Source organism: Hypanus sabinus, unplaced genomic scaffold (assembly GCF_030144855.1).
Source record: "Hypanus sabinus isolate sHypSab1 unplaced genomic scaffold, sHypSab1.hap1 scaffold_575, whole genome shotgun sequence".
Taxonomy (NCBI): Eukaryota; Metazoa; Chordata; class Chondrichthyes; order Myliobatiformes; family Dasyatidae; genus Hypanus; species Hypanus sabinus.
Window position 1 is genome coordinate 181,679 of NW_026781436.1, and position 24,904 is coordinate 206,582.

Sequence of the window (24,904 nt, forward strand, 5' to 3'; positions counted from 1 at the left end):
CTCCTCACAAATCTTCCTCCAGATTTTTATCCTTGCGTACGGCCTAAGTGCTACACCTACCCGTACACCCCCTCCATCACCTCCATTCAGACACAAAACAGTCCTTCCAGGTGAGGCAACACTTCACCTGCAAATCGGCTGGGGTCATCTACTGTGTCCCGTGCTCCCGATGCGGCCTCCTTCACACTGGTGAGACCCGCAATAAATTGGGAGGTCGTTTTGTCGAGCATCTCTGTATCATCTGCCACAAGGGGTACTTTGCAGTGGCCAAACTTGTTAATTCTGATTCCCATTCCGACTATTGTGTCAAGATGAAACCGGCCTCAGGGTGGAGGAACAACACTTTATATTCCATCTGGGTACCCTCCAACCTGATTGTATGAATATTGAATTCTCCTTCCAGTAAGCAAATTGACCCCCACCCATTTCTCTATTCCCCACTCTGAACTTCCATTTCTGCTGACCGGCCTATTAATTCCCCCTGGGTCCCCTCCTTCCCTTTCTGCTACTGACCACTCTCAGATTCTTTATTCTCCAGCCCTTATTCTTCCCATCACTTGACTTCACCAATCACCTTCCACCTCCACTCTTTCTCCATCCCGACCTTTTCATTCAGATCACTTCCCCTCCTCCTCAGGAATGAAAAAGGCTGGTGGTTCAAAATGTCGACTGTTTACTCTTTTCCATACACACTGCCTGTTGTGCTGAGATCCTCCAGCATTTTGTGTGTGTTGCTTTGGATTCAATGTTCATACCAAGGGGCTGAACATACCAGTCGGTATATGAGGTGTTGCTCCTCCAGCCTGAGTTTGACCTCATCATGGCGGTTAAGAGGCCATGTATCGACATGTCCGAATGGGAATGTGTAGCAGAGTTGAAGTGTGTGTGAACTGGGAAATCCTGTCTCGAAGAAGCGGTCCCCAATCTGCGTCGGTTCTCGCCGATGTGGAGGAGGCTGCACCGGGAGCACCGGGTGCAATAGATGACTCCAACAGACTCACCAGTGAATTTTTGCCTCACCTGGAAGGACTGTTCGGGGCCATGATGGTGGTAAGAGAGGAGGTCTATGGACAAGTGTAGCACTTACGCTTGCAAGGATGAGTACTAGGTGGGAGATCTGTGGGGAGGGACGTATGGACCAGGTAGTCGCGGAGGGAACTATCCCTGCGAAAAGCAGAGAGGGGTCGGGAGGGATAGATGTGCTTAGTGGTGGGGTCCTGTTGAAAGTGGCGAAAGTTGAGGAGGATAATATACCGGATCCGGAGGCTGGTGGGGTGGTAGGTCAGGAAAGGGGAACTCGGTCCCTGTTGTGGTGAAGGGAGGATGGGGTGGGGACCGAAGTGCGGGAAATGGAGGAGATGCGGGTGAGAGCATCATTGATGACGGCAGAAGGGAAGCCACGATTCTTAAATAAAGAGGACATTTGAGATGTCCTGGAATGGAAAGCCTCATCCTGGGAGCAGAGGCAGCGGAAACTGAGGAGCTGGGAATAGGGAATAACATTTTTGTATGTGGCTCCATCCCAGTTTCACTCTGCCTCCTCCTCTAGCTGCCTATCACCTCTCTCATCGTTCTGCCTTCTTCTACAACAAATAGTGCTTTACCTTCATTACCTTTCCTGCCTATCACCTCTCTGCTTCCCCATCCCTACCAACTGATCTTTCCCTTTCCTATTTTTTCACCTGGCACCTACCAGCCTTCTCCTTCCCACCCTACCCCCACCTTCTTTATAGGGCCCCTGCCCCCTCCCTCTCAGTCCTGCCGAAGGGTCTCGGCCTGAAACGTTGACTGCTCGTTTCCACGGATGCTGCCCAACCTGCTGAGTTCCTTCAGCGTGTTGTGCGTGTTTCTTTGACCCCAGCACCTACAGAGTATTTGGTGTAAAATCCCGCTCCTCATACTAACACGGGTTATACAGACCAAAGAACACACTGCCGGAGGAACTCAGTGGGTTGAGCAGCATCTGTGGAGGGAAATGGACTGTCAACATTTCGGGCCGAGACCATCCCTCTGGACTGAGAGTGGACGGGAAATAGTCAGAGAAAAGAGATGAGGGGTGGTGACGGGGCTGGAACTGGGGAGTGAGAGGTGGATCCAGGTGAGGGGGAGGTGGGAAGGTGGAAATAGTGACAGAGGCCGGCAGATGCGTGGAGACCGAACGGGATCGAGGAAGTAAGGATTGGATAGAAATACGTGGCTGAGATGGGAGAGCAGCCGCCATCTTGCAGGCGGTTTTGGTGCTGCTGTTTCTCAATTAGTGTTTCCGTGTTCCTGTTCAGTGAGGCTCCGGAGGAATGTGAGTAGGAGTTAGTGTTTATAAACATAGAAGCGACTTCTATGAAACCTGCACAAATCGGCTGGGATTTGTGGATTGGACCGGGATATGAATCCAACCCGTAACACTGAGAACTGGGTGGTGGAGAGATGGGGATGGGAAGATACAGCAGGAAAAATCAAAAATGTAGTTGGTGTAACCTGCGGCAGGTAGGTTGGACAGCGTGTGAGAGGCGAGGAGCTGGATCACCGGTTCAGGTGGGAGACCCTCCACCCGTCACGTGATCCAGGTTCTCGAACGCAGATCTGCAGCATCTCAGGTTTTCGCTTCCGAGGCCCCGCCCCCGCTCTCCCAGACTCCGGATGGGCGGGGTTTTCGTTCAGTTCTCTGTTGAAGCGGATCGTCTGCTGGGTGCGGGTGGTCCGATCGCTGTCTCCGGGACAAATTGATCACGTTCTCATCGGTCAGTATTGAGGCCGGTCACTAGGGGTGAACGCGACCGACAATTTCCCATCGGTGAGTGCTGAAGCCGATCCCGGGGGAGGGGAACCTCATGTTGGGCAGAGAGTCCCGTCAACTTCCACGAACTGGCGGCCTCGTCCCGTTTCCTGGACACAACCTGCCGTGGTCGGTCCGGGTTAGGGGACCTTCACACCGGGCCGCCTGAGATGAGCCGCCGCTCAGCCCCTGGTGTTCTGGTCCCAGGAGAGGGATGAGGTGGTGATGCCGAGACTGAACCCATCCATTAAGATGTACCTGGGGAACTTTACCTCCATCACCCGACCCGGTATCGGATCCAAACTTCACCTGGATCGACTCCTGGGGTCGATAATTGTTTTACAAATTTCCAGCATACTAGAAGCGGCCGTTCGGCCTGTTGTGTTCTTGCAGACTCGCGGGTTAAACAGAGTAATCGCACTCTCGGGACACTGCTCCACGTGTATGAGAAATTCTTCTTTCCCCCGTTCAGACAGGACAGTGAGATCCAGATCGCTCATGTCCTCCCGGGGGGCTGGGAAGTTTATTTCCATCTTCTTTCCATGACTACGACTTGTCAAAACGCTGACAGCGTTTCCCGATATCTGGCCCTATTAATGCGAGAATTAAGTTTTTTTCTCATTTGTCTGAGTTTCTCTGAAATGTGTACACTCCCATTTGTGGAGTGTAGTGCAGTGCAGTTAGATATGTGGTGCAAGGTCACATCGATTTAGACTGTGAGGTCAGGAGTCCACTCATCACGCTGTTCGCTTCTAACAGCAGAATGGACACCGTCCTTGAGCCCGGTGGCATGTTTCTGTTTTATTTTATCTTCGCCCCTATGGGGCATTAGAAATGAGAATGGGTTATACGGATCTTTGATTATGGTGTTTGCTTTACAGAGGCAGTGGGAAGTGTAGACAGAGTCCATGGAGGGGAGGTTGGTTTCTATGATGTGCTGTGTCCACAGTTCTCCGCTATTTTATTCAGTTAAAGGAAGAGCAGTAGCCGTATGAAGATGTGAATTATCAGGATGGGATACTTTCTGCGGTGCATTGATAAAGTGTGTAGAGTAGAAAAGGGCATATACCAAAGTTGTTATTGTTTGTTCTGGTTTTATTATATTAGAATCTGTTATCTACTAGTGCGTACCATTATGTGTATTGCGGGAGGAACATCAGAGATCGCCCTTCATCCCATTCTCCCATCTGACTCCATTTGCTTATCCCCTGCCAATCTGGGTCAACCTCTGTCCAGCCTCTGTCCCACCACCTCAATGAGAAATATTAACCATCTTGTTCAATCTCTGTCCAGCCTGTATTCCACCACCTCAATGATATATATCAACCATCTTGTTCTATCTCTCTCCAGCCTGTATCCCACCATATCAATGAGAAATATCAACCATCTTGTTCAACCTCTGCCCGACCTGTATCCCATCAACTCACTAATATATATCAATCATCTTGTTCAACCTCTGTCCAGTCTGTATCTCACCTATGATTATTCATCAACAATCTTTCATTGTGAAGTATTTTGTCTTACTGAGCTATTTCTGAAATCTTTTGTTGTTAACAGGAAATACCAGAGAATTTGTTGAATGCAGCACAAGGAATGGTAAAGGCAGCCATTACAATCTTAGCTTAAACTTTACGAAATGGAAAAGGTGGGAATATAGTGTTGAAATAAATATCAGTCATGTTTGAGTGGTGGAGCAGACTCGATGGACCGAATTTCCTAATTCTGTTCCTCGGTCTTGTGTCTTTCCATGACTGGATGATGACTCTTTCCAGATCAGGTTTTATTACGTGTGAGGGACAATTACAGATTTGTTCACTGAGGGATGTCCCATTGGGTGTTGTAGAGACCGGTGCTTGGAGCCCAGTTGTCCCCAAATTGAGTCAACTATTTGATTGAGGAACCAAATTCAACATTCCCAAGAGCAAACACGAGGTAATCTGCAGATGATGGAAATTCAAACAATACACACAAAATGCTGGTGGAACATAGCAGGCCAGGTAACATCTATAAGGAGAAGCACTGTCGACGTTTCGGGCAGAGAGCCTTCATCAAGACTAATTGAAAGGAAGGATACTAATAGATTTGAAAGTAGTGAGGGGAGGCAGGAATGCGAAATGACAGAAGGCCAGAGGGGATGGGATGAAGCCAAGAGCTGGAAATGTGATTGGCGAAAGTGATACAGAGCTGGAGAACGGAAAGGATCATGGGACGGGAGGGCTCAGGAGAAATAAAGGGGGAGGGGGAGGACCAGAAGGAGATGGGGAACAGGCAGGGCGATGGGCAGAGAGAGAGAAAAAAAGAACAAACAACTAAGTATGTCAGTGATGTGGTAAGAAGGGGAGGAGGGGCATTAACGGAAGTTAGAGAAATCAAAGTTCATGCCATCAGGTTGGAGGCTACCCAGCAGGTATATAAGGTGTTGTTCCTCCAACCTGAGTGTGGATTCATCTGTACAGCAGAGGAGGCCATAGACAGACATATCAGAATGGGAATGGGACATGGAATTAAAATGTGTAGCCATTGGGAGGAACCGGGGTCGGGATCACTCTCTGCGGGCCGAATATATCACTTTCCCATCGGTGAGTATTGAGACCGATCCCGAGCGGGGAGATCTGATGTTGGCCGTGAGCCCCAAACTGAGGGTCAATTACTCATTTAGTACCCAGTTATATGGGCTCGTCAAAAATGTGTCGATTCCACTTAATCTGCATTGAATGATCCAAACCAAGAGTCCAGGCTGTCTATTTCCGCAGAATTGAAATGGTACTCCCGCCAACAGGTCACGTGAGGCTGTGTGCCGCAGGCTCCTCGCGTTTGTCCTTGTGCTTTATGGCTGTTGTGCCTTCTCCCGGACTGGGGTGGCTGACAAAAGAGAACGTCCCAGGTTGTGGGGTTCTTTGATTTCACTGCCTGCTTTACCGAGGGACTGGGAACTCTAGGGAGGGGGGGGGAGAATGGTTTCTGTGATATGCTGATCTGTATCTAAAAGTCTCTGCAGTTCCTCACAGTCACGGGCAGATGAGTTACCATGCAAAGTCGTGATGTATCTGGATGGGGAATTTTCTATGGTGTGTTGATATAAAAAATGTTCAGCGTCAAAGTATATCTGACAAAGTTCTTATTGTTTGCTCTAACTTTGTCATTTTAGAATATTTTATGCAGTAGTATATACTATTAATTCAGTATCTGTGTATGGCTGGAGGACCATCAGTGATCGCCCTTGATTCCTTCACCCACCTGGTTCCATCTGCTCATCCCTGCCCATCTTGTTCAACCTCTGTCCAGTCTCCTAACCTACACTCTGCCCGCATCAGTGATATGCATCAAACATCTGGGTCAACTTCTGTCCACCCCGTATCCCACACCTCAATGTAATACTTTAGCAATCTTTCCTCCAACCCTTGTCTTCCTTTTGAAGTGTTCTTTTGCACCTTTGGCCTCAATGAGTCAATTCCAGAGTCGGTTATTGTTAGCTGGAATGCCGGAGGGCCATCAGGTACCAGTCCTGTTGTGCATTGGTATGGAGGTGCTGGTATTTGAACTGTGACTGGCTGACACACTGCGGCATTTTACTGGCAGCAAAGAGTACTGGGAGAGTTGGTGCTTGGGCTATAATCCTGCGATCGGCATTCCAGGCATATGGAACTGTTGATGATTTAGTTTTGACATTGGATTGTGCTTCTACAAATGGGACTGGATAGTCGTTCTTCTGCAATAAAGCAGAAATTTCGAGCAGCTGGACATTGGTTGTGGGGAAATCCTGGATTGTCAGATGGGAGGGGGGTTCGATGTGTGAGACTCTCAGGGTTGTTAAATGACAGGTTCAGCTGTTTGATCCTGTGAGGTTGGGAACTGGATATCACAGTTTTTGATCTTGGTAAAAAAGGACCCGGGGATCGAGCTGCTTGGACTTATGAGGTGTTGAGAGAGTATTCCTGGTCTGGGATCAGATTTTTTTTTCTGGAGTTCCTTTGGAAGCAAAGACTGCTGCTGAGGAAATGATGGGTTCCCAGTCCATCCTCACAGGGAGAGGCTATGAGTGAATGTGCTGATCCGTGTTTACAACAATAGAAATAGACTCGTGAGTTTTGGTGTTCAAACTGTGTTTGGAAATCCCCCCCCCCTCACTGTCACCTGTCTGTCCTCGGTGGAAATCAGGCAGAATTTCGCGTTGCTGGAGATCTTCACTAAAAACTGTAAATGTTTGAAGTCATTCTGATGAAACGTTATTACCTGAATGGTAAAGTTTGTTCCTCTTCCCACAGTTGTTCCTTACCTGCTGAGCGTTTCAGGTAATTCCAGCTTCTTTTTATTACATTCATTCTGGACTGGTTTATATTTTCCGAAATGGACCTGATTTAACCTGGGAATGGAAATGGCTCGTTCTGTGATAGGAGAACAGTAAAGAAAACACAACTTTCCCCCGTCAATTATCCTGGTACCAATTTGTCTGTTATTTCAGGAAATGTGTTCAGTGCAGTTATTGCTAAGAAGGTTTACAAGAATAATCTCAGGAATGATCAGCTTTAAGTATGAGGAGCACTTGATGTTTCTGGACCTGTACTCTGTACTCAGAGGGTCGATGCTGGTGGCCAGGGTGAGGGTAGTTAAGCAAACCTACCGAATGCTGAAAAGCCTGGATACAGTGGACATGGAGAGGATGTTTCCATTAGTCGGAGTGTCTGTAATCTTACAGCACAACCTCAGAATAAAAATCCTTCCCTTTAAAACTGAGATGAGAAAACATATGTCCAAAAGATGTCTGAAATGTAGAATTTGTTGCCGCAGAGGTAGGGTGAGGCTGCCTTTGCGTGTATTTATAACATAGATTAATATATTCATGATTGCTAAGTCACTTCAGGATTACAGAAGGAAGGCAGGAATATGGTGTTAAAATAAATCTCAGCCATGTTTGAGCGGTGGGGCAGACCAGATGGATCGAATTTTGTTCCTGTGTCTTATGTCGTAACATGACTGAATGATGGCTCCTTCTTATCCCATATCACTTTGTGACGTGTGAGGGACAATAGATTGTTCACGGAGATCATTATATCTGCCTTCAAAGTTTAAATATTAGTCAGTTTTGTTCTTAGTAACATTTAGTAGAAATGTTTGGTTCTCCTTTTTATTGCTAATGTGCTTCATTATCTTTCATGTTAAAGTCAGACCTGAGGTGAGAGGTTTCATGGAAGGAAAACCCCAACTGGAAGCAAACCACAGATGAAGACGAGGGAACAGTAACAAGTGAACCAGCCCGAGGATTGAGAGCATCAACTGGAGAGGACTCATCTGAATCGGAGATTCCAGGATTCAGTCAGGAGGACGTTTGGTGAGTCTCACTTACTCAAACACTATAGACATTACATACCTGTACAAAGGAAGGTAGGAACTAGTTGAAGTGAGACTGAATGTGCCCAGAAGTAACAGTTATGCCTCAGTCAGACCCAGTTCCAATCACTTCAGGTCTGGTAATAAGCTGCGAACAGCACAGCCGTTTAAAACCTTCCCTCTCACTCACAGTGTTTACTCAGATCAAGATCTTGCATCTCTTGAAGTAGCTTTTGGTCAGTTCTGAGTGGGGAGAGGGAAAGAGAGGGGAGTGTTTATACTGACTGCCTTTCAAAAAGAGTAATTGTTTGAACTTGCTGCAAACTCTCTACCCATACCCTATACTTTCTCAGCTAAGTTATTGACATAGATGACGAGTAGCAATGGGCATAACACCAGGAAATGACACTAAGCTCGGGACTCGAGTTCGAGAAACAGCCTCTCACCCTCTGTTTGCAGACCCTGGGGCTCAATTGTAATAGGAAGATTAGTCAGTGATTAAGATGATGAGAGAATTGTGGCCTCCTGAAAGGATATGCGAGCTGAGCTGCCTGATTCATTGGACCAGATCCACCCTCGGGTTGACAACGTAATTTACCCCTTGCCCATCCACCCAGGTCATGTTACTTCCGATTACTCACAGTACCCCAACCACCCTCAGTCCCACCAGTGGCCTCACAGCCTTCTGACCATTCACCCCACACCGATACATAGACAGACCCCTTCACCAACGTCCGCCCTCCCAGCTTGGGGAACCAGAGCAAACTAATCCCGCAATCCTGACTCAGTGCAAAACTAAAACCAGGGATGCAAGACTGGAGAGCCCGGAGCCTCCCGCTGTCCGGCTCGGTCCCGACCCGTTCCCACTGCAACCAGCCCTCGATTTACAAAAACCCGAGATCAACCCCTTCCTCACGTCATCTGAACAGGAAACACCCCGGCATTAGCTGCGATTGACATCGTGCTGCGACTTACAGTAGGTCCCCTTATGTGGTTAAACTCCCCACTGTCGGAAATGGAGACCGGAACCGCACGTGGTCAAACTCCCCGCTGTCAGAAATGGAGACCGGAACCGTACGTGGTCAAACTCCCCGCTGTCAGAAATGGAGACCGGAACCGTACGTGGTCAAATTCCCCGCTGTCAGAAATGGAGACCCGAACCGTACGTGGTCAAACTCCCCGCTGTCAGAAATGGAGACCGGAACCGTACGCGGTCAGACTCCCCGCTGTCAGAAATGGAGACCGGAACCGTACGTGGTCAAACTCCCCGCTGTCAGAAATGGAGACCCGAACGGTACGCGGTCAGACTCCCTGCTGTCCGAAATGGAGACCCGAACGGTACGCCGTCAAACTCCCTTCTGTCCGAAATGGAGACCTGAACCGTATGCGATCAAACTCCCCGATGTCCGAAATGGAGACCCGAACCGTACGCGGTCAAACTCCCGGCGTGGAAATGAAATCGCTCGGTGGATTGGTTCGGAGACTTGTGAACATACGTGATTAACGACCCTGCAACTAGGGACTGAATAAATATTTAGTCTAATAATTCTAATCAGACACACTATCTCCTCGCCTTTCTCTCTCATCCCTAGCTACTTACCACATCTCCCTCACCACTCCCTCCTCCCAGTCCCTCTTCATTATGCAGCCCTCTACCCCAGCCCTTACTTCTTTCTCCCTCTCGTCCGCACCGTCTTGCCTCTCCCTCACCCCTTCCTTATCATCACCCCTCTCAATCATCCTTGGCTCCTCATCGCCTTTCTCCCTCTCCCGCTTCTCTATCCCTCTGTTACACCCCTATTCGACCAGCTCCCACTCTCTGTCACCCCTTTCCTCGCTTTCTAATCTCACCACTGTCTCTACTCCTCTAATCACAAATCGTACTCCACTCTCTTCTCTCTTCATCTCTTCACTATCTCATGCCTCTTTTAATTTCTCTCACACTCTCTCCTCTATCTATCTGTTTCTCTTACTCTTCCATTCTCTCTCCCATCCCACAATCCCTGTCCCTACCCCTATCACCTGTCATCCCACTCCCAATCTCAGGCACCCTCTGTCTTCCCGTCTCCATCCCCTCCTCTCTCATGCATACTCTCAGCTCACTCAAACTCGTCTCTCTCACTCACTAACCTCTGCCTCTCGGTAACCCCCATTTCTAACCCTCTCCCTCGCTATCTCTCTCCCAATGTCCCACACAATCTCTTGCTCTCCCAAACAATCTCCCTGATGGCATCCGTATCCCACAATGTCTTCCCCTCTCTCTCACCCTCTAAATGCACCGCTCATCCAAAGCGTTCCCCGTCTTCGCTCTCTCTCACTCTCTCTCAACACACCCCTGTTCCTCTCTCCCTTCCTCCCTCTCTCCCGCCCTCTCGTCACACCCTGCGCTCTCCACCTCATCCCATACATCAACAATACTGAAATGCCAAGTGCCGTTTGTAACTGGGATCTTTCTGGGTTCCAGATCCTCGGTAATGGTCTTTGTATATGAGGATCAGCAGGATCCTGGGGTCCGAGTCCCTCAGGCACTCAGAGCAGTTACGCAGGTTGACTCTGTGTTGAGAAGACAAACAACACATTAGCTTTCATCAGTCAAGGGATTCAGTTTAAGAGCCGAGTGTTAATGTTGCAGCTATATAGGACCCTGGTCAGACCCCACGGAGTACTGTTTTCAATTCTGGTCGCCTCACTACAAGAAGGATGTGGAAACCATAGAAATGATGCAGAGGAGATTTACAAGGATGTTGCCTGGATTGGAGAGCAGGCCTTATGAGACTTGTTTGAGTGAACTCAGCCTTTTCTCTTTGGAGCGACCGAGGAGGAGAGGTGACCTAATAGAGGTATACAAGATAATGAGAAGCATTGATCGAGTGGATAGTTAGCGGCTTTTTCGCAGGGCTGAAATGACTAGCACGAGAGGGCATAGTTTTAAGGAGCTTGTAAGTAGGTACAGAGGAGATGTCAGGGGTAGTTTCTTTTACGCAATGGTGTGCGTGGAATGGGCTGTCAATGGCGTTGATGGAGGTGGAAACGATAGGGTCTTTTTAAGATACTCCTGCATGGCTAGATCCGTAGAAACAGAGAACACTACAACACAGAAACAGGCCTTTTGGCCTTTCTTGGCTGTGCCGAATCATTTTTCTGCCTAGTCCCACTGACCTGCAACTGGACCATATCCCTCCATACCCTTCTCATCCATGTACCTGTCCAAGATTTTCTTAAATGTTAGAAGTGAACCTGCATTCACCACTTCATCTGGCAGCTCATTCCACACTCCCAACAATCTCTCTGTGAAGAAGCACCCACCCCCGCCATGTTTCATTTAAACTTTTCCCCGTTCACCCTTTAACCATGAGCTCTGTTTTTTTATTCTCCCCTGGCCTCAGTGGAAAAAGCCTGTTTGCATTCACTCTATCTATACCCATCATAATTTTATACTCCTCTATCAAATCACCCCTCATTCTCCTACGCTCGAGGGAATAAAGTCCTAACCTATTCAAACTTTCTCTGTATCTCAGTTTCTCAAGTCCCGGCAACATCCTTGTAAAAGTTTTCTGCACTCTTTCAACCTTATTAATATCTTTCCTGTAATTAGGTGACCAAAACTGCACACAATGCTCCAAATTCGGTCTCACCAATGTCGTATACAACCTCACCATTACATTCCAACTCTTATACTCAATACCTTGATTCATAAAGGCCAATGTACCAGAAACTCTATTTACAACCCTATCTACTTGTGACGCAATTTTTAGGGAATTATGAATCTATACTTCCAGATCCCTCTGTTCTGCTGCACTCTTCAGTGTCCTACCATTTTCCTTGTATGTTCTATCTTGGTTTGACCTTCCGAAGTGCAATACCTCACACTTGTCCGCATTAATTTCCATCTGCCATTTTTGCAGCCCATTCCTGCAACCCTCTGCAATCTTTGAAAACCTTCCTCACTGTCCACTACACCTCCAGCCTTTGGATCATCAGCAAATTTACTTATCCAATTTGCCACATTAGCATCCAGATCATTGATATAGGTGGCAAAGAACAATGGACCCAGCACTGATTCCTGTGGCACACCACTAGTCACAGGCCTCCATTCAGCGCATCAATCCTCCACTACCACTCTCTGGCTTCTTCCATAGAGCCAATGTCTAATCCAATTTACTACCTCTCCATGTATACCTAGCGACTGAATCTTTCTAATTAACCTCCCATGCGGGACCTTGCCAAAAGCCTTACTGAAGTCCTTGTCTATAACATCCACTTCCCTCATCCACTTTCCTGGTAAACCTCCTCGAAAAACGCTAATAGATTGTTTAAACTTGACCTACCACGCACAAAGCCATGCTAACTTTTTTCTAATAAGTCCCTGTCTATCCAAATACTTGTAGACCCTCTCTTCTAGTACTCCTTCCAATAATCTACCTACTACTGATGTCCAGCTTACCGACCTATAATATCCCAACTTACTTTTTGACCCACTTTTAAACAACGGAACTACAAGAGCTATCATCCGGCACCTGACCCGTGGATATCGACATTATAAATATTTCACCCAGGTCCCCTGAAATTTCAAAACCAGAATCCTTCAAAATCCGAGAGAATACTCTGTCAGGTCCAGGGGATTTATCTACCCTGATTTGCCTCAAGAAAGCAAGCACCTCATCCTCTTCAATCTGTATGTTCCATGACCGCCCTACTTGTTTGCCTTGTTTCCATAGACTCCATTCCAGTTTTCTTAATAAATACAGATGCAAAAAAAAAACATTTAATATCTCTCCCATTTCTTTTGGTTCCATACATAGCCGACGACTCTGATCTTCAGGAGACCAATTTTATCCCTTACTATCCCTTTGCACTTAACATACCTGGAGAAGCTCTTAGGATTATCCTTCACCCTGACTGCCAAAGCAACCTCATGTCTTCTTTTAACCATACTGATTTCTTTCTTCAGTATTTTCTTATTCTTTTTGTACTCCTCAAGCATCTTATTTCCTGCCTGTTGCCTATACATGTAAGACATATATCTCTTCTTCTTTATCAGAGTTCCAATATCCCTCGAGAACCAAGGTTCCTTATAGTTATTCGTTTTGCCTTTACCCCTACCAAGAACAAAAAAAAATCTGCACTCTCAAACTTTCTTCTTTGAATGCCTCCCACTTAGCAATCACATCCGTGCCAGAGAACAACTTGTCCCAATCTACGCATTTTAGATCCTTTCTCAATTCTTCAAATTTGGCTTTTTTTTTTCCAGTTTCATCCCGAGGACCAGATCTATCTTTATCCATGATCAAGTTGAAACTAATGACGTTATGAACAATGGAAACAAAGTGTTCCCCTACGCACACTTCCGTCACCTGCCCTAGCTCATTTCCTAATAGGAGATCTAATATTACATCCTCCCTAGTTGGTATATCTATATATTGATTTAGAAAACTTTGCTGAACACTCTTCACAAACTCTAACCCATCTAGACCTTTAACAGTATGGAAGTCCCAATCAATGTGTGGGACTCCCACACATTTTAGACATCCTCTTTCAGACATCCTGATTTACTTCTTATGTGTTCTCTTGCATTTCTTATGCTCCATAAGAAACTGCCTGCCTATCCCTGTTATGCAACTCCATTCACTTTGTGCTTCACCAGGGTCTCAATATCTCTTGAAATCCAAGTTTCCCTACAGTTTCTATTTTACCTTTTATTCTGACAAGCGCAAACCCGCTTTGTTCTTTCAAGATTTCACTTTGAAGGCCTGCCATTTACCAAGCACAACTTTGCCATAAAGCAGCCTGTCCCAGTCCACAGTTGCCAGATCGTAATGTCATTATTCCATGTGTTGATCCATGCCCTGAACACATCCGCCTTTCCTACGCTGCTCCTTGTATTGAAATATTCAGGGCTCAGCATATTCACTGAACCATGCTCAACGTTTTCATTCCTGACTTTGTCTGAGGACTGAACAACAACTGTCTCCACAACCTGTCCACTCTCTGTTCTGTTATTCAGACTCCCATTCCCCCTGCACCTTTAGTTTACCCCCACCTACCCCACTTCCCAGCATGCAACTCTAGCACCCCTTTGGCTTTCCTCTCTCTGATCAATAAAAAGGACGTTCAGACCATGTACAGGCAGATTGGAATAAATGGGGCACATATGAACTACATGAAATTGAAGTGAAGTCTTATGAAAGAAATAAAAGAAGTCATGAAGTTGCCTAAGCAGACAAGGTGAAGGAGAATCCTCATGGATTCTGCAGATATGTTATGAGCAAAAAGATTGTAAGGGAAAAATTATTCCTCTGGAAGATCAGAATGGTAATCCATATGAGGAGACAACATAGATGTGGGAGAGTTTTTTTCTGCATCCGTATTTACTCAGGAGATGGACACAGATTCTATAGAATTGAGGCAAAGCTGCATCAACTTCATGGACCCTGTACAGATTACAGAGGTGGAGGCATTTGCTGTCTTGATGCAAATTAGTGTGGATCAATCCCCAGAGCCTGACAAGTTGTTCCCTGGGTCCCTGCGGAAGACAAGTGCAGAAATTATCGGGGCCTAAGCACAGATATTTAACTCATCCGTAGTGACAGGTGAGGTACTGGATGATTGGAGGACAGCCAATGTTGTCCAGCTGTTCAAGAAAGACTCTAAAAATAATATATGAAATTGTTCATTGGTGAGCTTGACATCAGTAGTGGGAAAGTTATGGGAAAGTTATAGGGAAGTATCTGCAGGAACCGATAAAAGTATTTGGATAGATGTGGACTGATTAAAGATAGACAGCATGGCTTTGTGCAAGGTAGGACATGTCTAACCAATCTTATAGAGTCTCTCGAGGAAGGTTTCAGGAAAGTAGATGAAGGCAAGGCAGTGGATGTTGTCTACATGGACGTTAGGAAGGCACTCGACAAAGTCTCATATGGGAGGTTGGTCAAGAAGGTTCGGTCACTCAGCATTCAAGACGGGATATAAATTGGATGAGACACCGGCTTTGGGAGAAGCCAGTGGTAGCAGATGGTTGCCTCTCTGACCAGAGGCCAGGGACTAGTGGTGAGCCATAGGGATCAGTGCTGGATCTGATGTTGTTTGTCATCTATATCAAAAATCTGGATAATGGTGTGTTTCACTGGATCAGCAGATTTGTAGATGACACCAAGACTGGTGGTGTAGTGGACAGTGAGGAAGACTATCATGGTTTGCGGTGTGATCTGGACCCGCTGGGAAAATGGGTTAAGAAATGGAAAAAGGTATTTAATGCAGACAAGTGTGAGGTGTTGCACTTTGGTCTTACCTACCAATGGCGGTCTCTCACAGTGACTGGTCAGGCACGGAGGAGTTTTGTAGAAGAAAGGGACCTGGGAATATAAGTGCTTAATTCACTGAAGCTGGTATCATAGTTAGATAGTGATGGGGGAAAAAATTCAGCCCTTTGGTCTTCATGAACCAAAGTACTGAAAAAAATAAACGGATGTTTTCTTGACTTGCAGAAGACATTGGTGAGGCCTAATTTGGAGTATTGTGTGTAGTTTTGTTCACGAACCTACATGAAAGATGTAAAAGAGGTTGAAAGAGTTCGGAGAAAATTCACAAGGATGTTGCCAGGTCAAGAAGACTTGGGTTGTTAGGAAAGATTGAACAGGACAGGACTTTATTCCCTGGAATGTAGTAGAATTGAGAGAAGATTTGATGGAGGTGTACCAAAATTATGAGGGCTATATATGGGGTAAATGGAAGCTTTTTCATTTGTCTAAAATGTGTGTTCCCACTGAGATTGGGTGGAAATACAACCGGAGGCCATGGATTAAGGAGGAAAGGTGAAACATTAAGGTGAACATCAGGGGATACATCTTGAAACAGACGATCATCCAGGTGTGGAATGAGCAGACAACCTAACTGGAGCATGCGTGCTCAATTTCAACATATACAAAGATTGTATAGGTACCTGGATGGTAGGGCTATGGGAAGAGACAGCTTAAGTTGAACAACACAAACTAGATGGAACAAAGGGCCTGTTTCTGTGTTGTACCTTTCTATGATTCTGTGACAAGAACATGAAATAATACTATTATTCATATAATTCATTTTATCAGCCGTGCAGACCAGCACCAAGCATTCCTCCGGGCAGGGAATATTCAGAAAGCTCTAAAACTGTTGGAACTTTAAATTGACAGCAGGTATAGGAAAATCCCAGCTGCATGTCAACAAAGTCTAATTCCGGGAGAGGGTTTCAGTTACTGTGGCGCCAGGAACCCATGTAGCTCAGTGGGAAATGGGGATATTACCAATTGAGAGAGTCGAACTGAGCCACGTCACGAATTGGAGATGGCAGAAATGCCCCATTCTTATAGACAAAGGAAGGACAGCAGACAGTCTGATGGTCATTCCAGATACCAGCACTGTGTCCAGTTAGGAGATGATTTCTCTGTCCAACTTGGGTTGAACCTCAATGTAACAAACTGGTGTCAGATCACACCTTGGCATCTGAAGTGATCTGGTCTAAAATGTTGTCCTACACCCATTGATGGATTTTGTAAATCTTTTTACAGGTTAAAAACGAGAAGGAATTTGTCTCCAGGAATCTCAAACACGACACGCCAATTTTGCTATCTCTATCTAGATATTTATAAAGTGGAGTCGACCGTCCTTCCTGCTCAGACTGTGGGGAGGGATCAACTACGTCATCTGACCAACTGGCACGCCCGTCATTTTCCACAGGAGAAAGGCCGTTCACCTGCTCAGACAGAGGGAATAGATTCACTCGGTCACCTCAATTGAAGCTACATCAGCAAATTCACGCTGGGCAAGGCCATTCACCTGTTCTGTGTGTGAGAGGGGATTAAGTCGGTCATCCCACCTGTGGACACAACAGTCAGTTTCCAACGGGCAGAGGCCGGTCATCTGTTGAATATTTGGGGAAGGATTTACTCGGTCATCTCACCTAATGGCTCTCCACCGAGTTCACACTGAGGAGAAACCGTTCACCTGCTCGGACTGTGGGAAGGGATTCACTCAATCAACTTCCCTACTGAGACATCAGTCAACTCACCCTGGCGAGCGGCCATTCACCTGCACAGAATGTGGGAAAGGATTCTCTTTGTCATCTCACCTACTGACTCACCAGTCAGTTCACACTGGGGAGAAGCCGTTCATCTGCTCGGACTGTGGGAAGGGATTCACTCACTCATCCACCCTACTGAGTCATCAGCGAGATCACACTGGGGAAAAGCCGTTCACCTGCTCAGAATGTGAGAAGGGATGCACTCATTCATCCCATTTACAGAGACACCAGCGAGTTCACACTGGGGAGAGTTCATTCATCTGCTCGGACTGTGGGAAGGGATTCACTCAGTCATCCCACCTACAGAGACACCAGCGAGTTCACACTGGGGAGAAGCCATTCACCTGCTCAGTCTGTGGGAAGAGATTCACTCAGTCATCCAACCTACAGAGTCATCTGCGAGTTCACACTGGGGATAAGCCGTTTACATGTTCAGAATGTGGGAAGGGATTCACTCAGTCATCCAACCTACAGAGTCATCAGCGAGTTCACACTGGGGAGAGGCCGTTCACTTGCTCAGAATGTGGGAAGAGATTCACTCGTTCATCCGACCTACAGAGTCATCAGCGAGTTCACACTGGGGAGAGGCCGTTCACTTGCTCAGAATGTGGGAAGAGATTCACTCGTTCATCCGACCTACAGAGTCATCAGCGAGTTCACACTGGGGAGAGGCCATTCACCTGCTCAGAATGTGGGAAAAGATTCACTCGTTCATCCACCCTACTGAGTCACCAGCGAGTTCACACTGGGGAGAGGCCATTCAGCTGCTCGGACTGTGGGAAGGGATTCACTCAGTCATCCAACCTACAGAGTCATCTGCGAGTTCACACTGGGGATAAGCCGTTTACATGTTCAGAATGTGGGAAGAGATTCACTCGTTCATCCGACCTACTGAGTCATCAGCGAGTTCACACTGGGGAGAAGCCATTCACCTGCTCGGACTGTGGGAAGGGATTCACTCAGTCATCCAACCTACAGAGTCATCAGCGAGTTCACACTGGGGAGAGGCCGTTCACTTGCTCAGAATGTGGGAAGAGATTCACTCGTTCATCCGACCTACAGAGTCATCAGCGAGTTCACACTGGGGAGAGGCCATTCACCTGCTCAGAATGTGGGAAAAGATTCACTCGTTCATCCACCTTACTGAGTCACCAGCGAGTTCACACTGGGGAGAGGCCATTCAGCTGCTCAGTCTGTGGGAAGAGATTCACTCAATCATCCAACCTGCAGAGTCATCAGCGACTTCACACTGGGTATAAGCCGTTCACATGCTCCGTATGTGGGAAGGGATTCACTAAGTCATTCAACTTACTGGTACATCATCGAGGTCACACTGGTGAGAAGCCGTTCACCTGCTCAGAATGTGGGAAGAGATTCTCTCTGTCATGCAACCTACAGACACACCAGCGAGTTCACACTGGGGAGAGGCCATTCACCTGCTCAGTCTGTGGGAAGGGATTCACTCGGTTATCCCACCTACAGAGTCATCAGCGAGTTCACAGTGGGGAGAAACCGTTCATCTGCTCGGTCTGTGGGAAGGGATTCACTCACTCATCCACCCGACTGAATCATCAGCGAGTTCACACCGGGGAGAAGCCGTTCATCTGCTCCCTCTGTGGGAAGAGATTCACTCTGTCATCCAACTTATTGGTTCATCATCGAGCTCACACTGGTGAGAAGCCGTTCACCTCCTCAGAATGTGGGAAGAGATTCACTCAGTCATCCCAACTACTGGCACAACAGGCAGTTCACACTAGTGAGTGGTCGTTGTTATGAATCCCTACGTTTCCTTTGCTGTGAACTGTATTTTATGTGTGTGTGTGTGTGTGTGTGTGAGAGAGAGAGAGAGAGAGAGAGAGAGAGAGAGAGAGAGAGAGAGAGAGAGAGAGAGAGAGAGAGAGAGAGAGAGAGAGAGAGAGAGAGAGAGAGAGAGAGAGAGAGAGAGAGAGAGAGAGAGAGAGAGAGAGAGAGTCTGACTCGCAGCTTGTTTAGTTTTAACCGAGGACACAGAGAGTCAGACAGAAAAGAAGGAGAAGAAACAAAGGAACTAGTGGCCAAGGTTCACTATTTGTGACTTTCCTATGCCTACAAGGGTGGGTTAACTATCGATTCAGCGTAAAGTACATCGAATGTGTGGTGGTAACCTCGTTTGATGCATAGGAGTGGATCTGATTTGGGGTATCCTGCGAAGATCACTGATGTGTTAACCCTTGCCTGGGTGTAGTGTGGTAATTTAATTGAAGACAATGCCTATTGTGACAAGTCACTTTCGGTGATCATTTGTATGTGGATTTGGAACGACGGATAAAATCTACAGCGACTGTTGTCTCGTTTTACCACCGTGGATCCTGTGGGATTCGACATTATTGCCTTCTCTCGACATATACCCTGGATTAAAAATATCTTTCTCACATCACCTATTCCGTGAATGAACTGAACTTTCGTACTTTACCATCTCAAGACTCCAAGCCTTGATTCCCCTAATATCAATAGTTTGGGAGTTACATTTACACACATATATACACAGTACTCTGTTAAGTTTTGTTTATCTTGCTCAAGTTTCTATATAATAAGTAGATACTAATAAAGAGAGTGTTTTTTTTTTACAAAAAAAAACAGACTCTAGTGTGAACTCTATTGCTGCTGGTTTGTTTCTAAAGTTTTACTGTTCGTAATAAAATTGGGGCCTGCATCCGAAATATGAACACATTTGGGGAGTATTGATTGATTTATTATCGATTTCATTGGGGAAATCCCTCTTGATTTAATTGTGTGTGGAAAAGCAGCAGCAGATGCTGTTAGGTTTGTGTAAGCGCCAACCTCTGAGGCATTAGAGGATGCCAGACGGATTGAGTTGTTGAGTATTGCTAAAAGGTTAAAACTTGCCAGGGTGAAATCGACAATGTGGAGGGATCAGATGCAGAGTGTAATAGCTGACCATGATGTATCTGAGGGTGTGTTTAAAGTGGAGGAGTTGGAGGTGTTTCCTGAAAGTAAACCTCGTGAGCTTGAGCTCCCGTAGAAGTTAGAAAAAATAATGATGGAAGCTACAGTAAGACAGAGGCAAGTTGAGGGTAGAGAGGCAGAAACACAGCGAGGAAGCAAAAAGACAGAGGCTGCTCGAGCTGGAAAGGATAGAAAGATTGCAGGAAAGTTATTCTGGTGATAGGTTTGAGGCCAGTCGGGAAGATAAATTGGAACCTGCGTTTGACGAGGCAGAGGTTGTTAAATATTTTCAGCGTTTAGAGAAGGTTGCGCAGAGTTTAAAGTGGCCAAACGAGAGTTGGCCTATTCTCATTTCATTCATTTTTCAATCTTTTTATTGATTTTCCAATAAAATATACAAATCAGAGGAGGTTTTAGCAAACAGATAATACGAAAGACGTATAAACGGCAACAAAAGTATATATTGTGAAAATCAGATAAGTAGTTTTTTTACTGTGTCATGTAGCAGCATGGTCCTGAAAAACGTTGTCTCATTGTTACTATGTACTGTGTCAGCAGTTATGGTCGAAATGACGATAATAGTTACTTGACTTGACTTGAAGTAGAATGTTACACTGTTACAAATATAATCATGAAACCACAACTCCTCTTAACAAATAAAAAAAAGGCCTATTCTCTTACAAAGTGTGATTAAGGGGTAGGCTCAGCAAGCCTATTCTGCTTTGTTAGTTGATTAAGCAGCTGATTATGACATAGTGAAACAGGCTGTGCTCAAAGCTTACGAGTTGGTCCCAGAAGCATACAGGCAGAAGTTTAGAAATGTAAGGAAATCTGTGAACCCGACTTATATGGAACTTGCTTATGAGAAGATTATGTGTATTACCCAATGTTTCACATATAAAAATGTGAATGATAATTTTAACAGCTTGATAGAGTTGGTTTTAATTGAAGGATTCAAAAGGTGTGTCCCTGATGACATAAAGACGTATTTAGATGAAAAGGATGCTGCCACTTTGCAGGAGTCTGGTAGATTAGCAGATGAGTTTGCTTTAACTCATAAGATTAAGTTTACCTCGAATAAGAGTTTCCAAAAGAGTTGCAGGGATAGCCAGGGTAAACCAGAAATTAAAGTTGTGACTACTGGCAAGAGTAAGGATGAAGGGAAACGGTTGAAGGAGACATATTCTGGTCTTACATGTTACGATTGCAAGAAAGCTGGTTATATGATGGCTAATTGTTCCGTCCTGAAGAAGAAAAAGCAATGGGACGCAGTCCCAAATGCCCGTGGTCAGTATGTTGAAGCACCTATAAACCCACAGGGTTCTGAACATTCTGATGAGGCTCAGTTACGGACTGAGAGGTCTGACCGAGTTAAGAAGGGATTCGATCATTTTATGTCAGATAGGTTTGTATTGGTAAATGAAGGGTCAACCCCGGTACCAGTAAAATTTCTTCGAGATACTGAGGCTTCTCAGTATCGTTTGGGTGGATGCTGCTTGATGTGTCCCCTGTTACAAATCAGTACCCCGAAATAACAGACAGTACACAATATGTGATTAGACGATTGAGCTTTATAATTCTTACTTTGACCATAGCATTATTAAAGAAAATTTAAAGAATAGAAGAAGGGCTGACTCTCTCCATTTGCATCTGCTCATCGCTCCCCGCAAAGGACCGCTGTAATATCTCTTCCAGACTCACAAGAAATAATACCTCTGTCATTGGAAAGCCCCGCACTCCAAAACCCTGTTATCTCTACTCGTAACCTAAACATTGCTGCTACAGAGAAACCATTACCTCAGCAGTGAAACATTACAGAGAGGCCATTACGTGAGCAGTGAAACCTTGTGACACACTGCCGAGTTCACACTGGCGTTAAAGCTTCAGTAAGCTGCGTGCGGGATATGTGTCCATCACCATTGCTGAATGCAATTTCTGGAGTGACTGTCGGTGATGAACTCTGCAATTATTTCTGCTGCTCACCACACCCAGTTCTGCACCCTGGTCACTGGGCATGGGAGGAGTTTCTTCTGCTGCACATTCAACTTTAATGGGACTGAAGTTTAATATTCTGGATCTGTGACAAATAAGTCAGTTTATTTTAATCTCTGGATTTGGTACTTAGTGAATTTATAACGCAGCTAGTGTACTCAGGCCTGCTGGACCCGGCCAGGGATTCTGTCCCACGACAGTCTTTATCAATCCTCCCCTGTTGTTCATCTGTCACGCTTCTTGTGGTGACGGGTTCCAGTCACCATTCCGTGGGTGAAATTCCCTAGAATTTGCTGCAGACTGAACAAGTCGATCTGACTGCAGTTCTGTCTGAGATATTGTTTGCCCCTCAAATCTCCGGACCGAGGAAGAATGACATAGGGATTTAACCTCCTTATTCGTGGCTCATTTGCACATTATGGGGCATTCTCTCTGCTTCTGAAAGGTTGCTAGAGAACACCACTGTCCCAAAGACTGAAATCGGAATGGGAAACCCTCAGTTTGGATGTTCAACGGACCAGGTTCAGAAACCAGAGGCGGGTCCGCACAAGGTAGAGTTTGGGGTTCTGGACGATGGTCGGGTTAAGAACGTGATGAGGAGAAGGGAATCAGCAGCGGGGCGTGCCAACGAATGAAAGAAGAGCAACATTTGAAAGCAGATTGACAGAGAAAATCTTTTGTTTGTCTGACTGATGACACAAACAATGCCTGTGGTGAGGTGCCCCATTGTCTGGAGACACATGTGTGTGTTGAGAAAGGTTATATCTATTGAGGGAGTTGTTCCTGCTTGGTAATCCTATAATATTATATTCGTGTGGATATTTTAGATTATCCTATCTGTAATAATGTATTGATTGTCATATAAAATGTGAGATTCTGTCCCGAACTGGATCAGGCTTGAATTTATGTTGCCATACTGAAGTTATGGTGGTCATTTATAATTTGTATTTTAAAGCAAGATTGAGGTGAATTATATTTGCCACTTGATTGTACCTGCATACGTAATCAGATTGAGTTAAACTGCTGCAGGGTCCTGGAATATGTTGGACTGCGTCTGGTTTCTCTTGGCATTTTCTGCATTGATTGCCTTCTTTTTTATTGTATGCATTTTTTTTCTTTTTGTTGACCACCTTGTCCTGTATTTCCACATGAACCCCTCTGTTTTTGGGAAGAGGTCTACAACTCTCAGTCAGGTGCTTGATGCTTCCTTGTCACCATCGATTCTGCTCAGATCGTTGGGATGTCTCCCGTGGAGGGTCATACTCTTTCGACTGGTTAATGTTTTCTTCGAGAGTGATGATTTATTTTTCTGAGATGGCCTCTCATTGAAGTTTTCTGGTCTGTATTTCTATTCACGATTGCATATACACACATGGAGTGCGGAACCCTGTTAATTTTTTATGAAAATATATACTTAAAAGTTTCATCTGACTGTTGTGTGATTGTTTCTTATGTGTGTTGTTCTTCTTCCTCCTTCTGTCCGAGGTAGTTGCTAATCTAAGTGGGTCTGACTGAAAATAGACTTTCCTAAAGTTGTCATTTCAGTTCTTATTAATCTTTGTGAATTTTACTGATTGAAATAGAACCAAGATATTTCCATTAAGAAGTCAATATCGATATTGCTGACAGTGTTTATTGCCTTTGTTGTATTTGTTAACTATTGAGCTCTATTTGGCAGGTTATTTTTTCGGCCTTGAACTAAATTTTCTCCAAACTTTTCCCTTCGTCGCACTATATTCTATTTTCTTTGCTTGTTGATTTTATTTTGAAACGTGGGTATCAGGAGTCCCAAAGAAGGGTCTTGGCCCTAAATGCTGATTCCCATCCATAGATGCTGCCTGACATGCTGAGCTCCTCCCGCGCATTGTGTGAATTTTTCTAGATTTCTAACATCTTCATCCTGTTTCCCAAATACTTATGTGTCTCTTGAAATAACAAGCCGGTTGAAGGCTGTGTGGCTGTGTTGTTAAAATATTAAATAAAATCAGTAGAAAGTGTAGAAGGCTTAGAAGGTGTGGAATCTTTGTGGGTAGAATTAAGGAACAACAAATGTGAAGAAAAAAATCCCTGATGGGAATTGTATGGAGATCCTCAAACAGTAGTAAGTATGTGGTCCACAGATTACAATGGGAGATATAAAATGCGTGCCAAAAGGGCAATGTTACAATAGTCATGGTGGATTGTCATACAGGTGATTAGGAAAATCAGGATGGTGTTGGTCTCAAGAGGAGGAATTCCTAGAATGCCTACAAGATGCATTTTTAGAGCAGCACGTGGTTGAGCCCACTTGGGGATCAGCTGTTCTGGATTGTGTGTTGTAATGAACCGGAGTTAATTAGGTCACTGAAGTTCAAAGAACCCTTATGGGCCAGTGATCTTAATACGATCAAATTCACCCTGACATTAGAGAAGGTGACATTAATATTACCCTGACATTAAAGTCAGAGGTGGAATTTGAGAATTTGAGAGCAAGACAGAAGAATTGGTCAAAATTGATTTGAAAAGAACACGGACAGGGATGAAAACAGAGCTGCAATAGCTGGAGTTTCTGGAAGAAATTAGGAAGGCACACGATATATACATCACAAAGAAGATGTAGTATTCTGAAGGTGACAAAGCCGTGGCTGATAAGAGAAATTAAAGACAATACAAGAAACAAAGAGAGGGCATAGAGCAAGAATTACTCGGAAGTTAGAGAATTGGGAACCTTTTAAAAACCAACATAATGCAACTAAAATAATTAAGAAGGAAAAGATGGAATACATACGTGAGCTCGGCGTGCTCTGTGTATTCTGTTCTGATGGCTT

At 45.4% G+C, this 24,904-nt stretch overlaps 1 long non-coding RNA gene across 1 annotated transcript; it reads left to right on the forward strand.

Moving 5' to 3' along the window:
* The first annotated feature begins 2,725 nt into the window (after positions 1-2,725).
* Positions 2,726-17,052, forward strand: LOC132389450 (uncharacterized). The gene is made up of 3 exons (XR_009510527.1): positions 2,726-2,791; positions 7,936-8,102; positions 16,648-17,052. It is a non-coding gene; the product is annotated as an uncharacterized LOC132389450 (long non-coding RNA).
* The last annotated feature ends 7,852 nt before the right edge of the window (positions 17,053-24,904 follow it).